The sequence below is a fragment of the Symphalangus syndactylus genome, chromosome 11 (assembly GCF_028878055.3).
Source record: "Symphalangus syndactylus isolate Jambi chromosome 11, NHGRI_mSymSyn1-v2.1_pri, whole genome shotgun sequence".
Lineage (NCBI taxonomy): Eukaryota > Metazoa > Chordata > Mammalia > Primates > Hylobatidae > Symphalangus > Symphalangus syndactylus.
Window position 1 is genome coordinate 106,797,231 of NC_072433.2, and position 2,892 is coordinate 106,800,122.

Consider the following 2,892-nt stretch of genomic DNA (forward strand, 5'->3'; position numbering starts at 1 on the left):
TTTGATTCCTGCACCAAATGCTCTATAAAAGTGGTGCTAAAAATGCCACTCTTAAAAAATTGTATTTCACTATATTTTAAAGCATGGTACAACTTCTTCAAGTGATAAAGCTAGAGAACACAGTGTTTGAGAATATTTAATATGGGGATTTACATTTGAGTTAACTAAGCTAAAAAAATCCCCACAGAACTGAAATTATTGATAACTTATGTGATTACTATGGAGGCTTATTGCGATTCAGCGTGAGAATACTACTTCCTAAGATGCAAAGAAATGTACATTATTGACATTAGATAAATCCATATAGAAGATACATGGATTCTACTGGCCCTTAAATATTTGCTTTTTAAAAAGTTACTGTTCTGTCCATTCTTGAGGTGGAGATGGCTGCGGCTGTGGCGGGGCTGCTGCGAGGGGTTCTCTTGCCCCAGGCGGGCCGGCTGCCTGCCCTCCAGACTGTCCGCTATGGCTCCAAGGCTGTTACCCACCACCATCGTGTGATGCACTTTCAGCGACAGAAGCTGATCGCTGTGACTAAATATACCCCCCGACACCAGCCGTCAACTCAACATGTCTGCCATCTCCTCCCGGCCCCCCACAGGAGGCATCACTGGAAGCTCTAGAACTTACCCAGAGGGAGCAAGGTTGCCAGCAGAAGTGACAGCTGATGTACCCTTGGCTATTGCTTTCCAATTTCAGGAGATGGGCCTCATCTGGCTTCTCCGCCGGGAGATAGCAGCAGTTTTCCAGGACAACCAAATGATAGCTGTCTGCCAGAACGTGGCTCTGAGCGCAGAAGACGAGATTCTTATGCGACACCAGCTGCGGAAACACAAGATCCTGATGAAGGTCTTCCACAACCAGGTCCTGAAGCCCTTCCTGGAGGATTCCAAGTACCAAAATCTGCTGCCCCTTTTTGTGGGGCACAACATGCTGCTGGTCAGTGAAGAGCCCAAGGTCAAGGAGATGGTAAGGATCTTAAGGAGTGTGCCATTCCTGCTGCTGCTAGGTGGATGCATCAATGACATAGATGCCATCCTCAGCAGGCAGGGCTTTATCAACTACTCCAACCTTCCCAGCCTGCCCCTGGCACAGGGGGAGATTGTGGGAGGCCTCACCCCACTCATAGTCCAGACCCACTCCCTGCTCCAGCACCAGCCCCTGCAGTTGACCACCCTATTGGACCAGTACATCAGACAGCAAGGCGAGAAGGATTCTGTCTTGTCAGCCAATGGGAAGCCAGATCCTCCTGACCCTGTTCTGGACTTGTACCCAGCCTGTTTAGCCAGCCCTGCCCATAAATACACTCTGTCCTATTGGCTGTGCTGTCCTCCATGGGAGATGTGGAAGAACTTGGGGTGGGGGAGTGCGTTTGTCACTGGGCTTTCACTAACAATGATATTGTCAGGTATAGGGCCACTCGGAGATGCAGAGGATTCCGTTTCAAATGGAGGCTGTCAGTCACTGGCCTTGTCCTTAGTTTTCGTAACTTGGGACCCAATAGGAGCAAAGGCCTAAGGCAGAGAGGCTGAAAAGATAAGGCTACTACTCCTTGCCTCCTTGGTCACTGCCCCTTGCTGCACGGTCACTGCCGTTTGCTCCACCCGCTTGGGGCACAACCTGCCACTGCCACAGTAGCTCAACCAAGCAGTCGTGCTGAGGATAGTACCTGGTGAGAGCCTGCTGCGTGTCAGGCTTTGTGCTGAGCACTGCATATGCATCAGTTCCTTTATTCCTGACCACATCGTACCCATGTCACAGAGAAGGAGCTGAGAAATTAAGTAGCTTGCACAAGGTCATGCAGTTAGTAAGTGGCAGAACAGGGACTTGAACCAGGCCCACTCTGCTCCGAAGACCGCATCCTGAATGTCTACACTATAGTTTCCTCATCAGGTTACCCAGAAGTGGGTCCCATCCACCATCCAGGTGTGCTTGGATGTTAGTTCTCTGCCCTTGGGGTGTGCCACGCTATGGAAAGTTTGGGAGCACTGCTTTACGATGAAAGGAAATGCATTCTACTTCCTCTATTTTGTGGTTTACATGGTTGTCCTTCCTGTAGACTTATTCTCAGGGGCTTCTCTGTCCTCTGACTTTCCTCATTCTCACTTCCCTTCCTAGGAAAATTCTCTTCCCGTGTACCTGTTCCCACAAATGGCATCCCGCACATGCTTGCCCTGTTAAAGGCAGCTGACAGCTGTGCCCACTAGCTAACATTTCTCTGGTGGTTCTGGACAAAAGGGCTGGGGGGAAACTAGGATTCTCTGTTAATGGGGGATTCTGAGGGCTCTAGAGTAGAAGGCCTCAAGCAAGTCTTCATGAACCAGAAATTCCTAACAAAGGAGATAGGGTGCTTCACTTGGAAAACAAAGACAAACAAACAAACAGCAACAACAAGAAAAATGTTACTTATTTGAAACTTGAAACAAGTTATATCTGAGAGAGCAAATAAGGTATAAACTCTTAATCTGGGGTTATATTTCAGTGTAAGATGTGTACATTAAAGTCTCTTGATGTATAGATTAATTTTTTATTAATAAACCACTGTCCACAAATCACAGCAAACAGCTGCTTGCCACAGAAATAGAAATACTGCAAATTCTGGAAATGTGGCCACCTTGAGAAGATTGTTCAATGGAAGATATTAAATTGCAGGTTTACTTACCACACCTGGGAATGTTTCTTCATTGGAAAATACCTAACTTAAAGTAAATTAAATTAATTCATACTCTGTTTAGTTCCAAAAAGTGTAAAGTCAGCATTGATATAACCTTTCTGTAACTTAGGATAATTCAAGGTTGTCTAAGGAGACAAAGTGCATCCATTGTGGAACCATCTCTGTGCCATCTGCTGACGTTTACTAGTAATCACCAGCATCATTCACATTTCTATAAG

General features: G+C 46.5%; 1 pseudogene; it reads left to right on the forward strand.

Annotated features, from left to right (window-relative positions):
• Positions 1-383: 383 nt before the first annotated feature.
• LOC129492697 (large ribosomal subunit protein uL10m-like) lies at positions 384-1,518 on the forward strand (annotated as a pseudogene).
• The last annotated feature ends 1,374 nt before the right edge of the window (positions 1,519-2,892 follow it).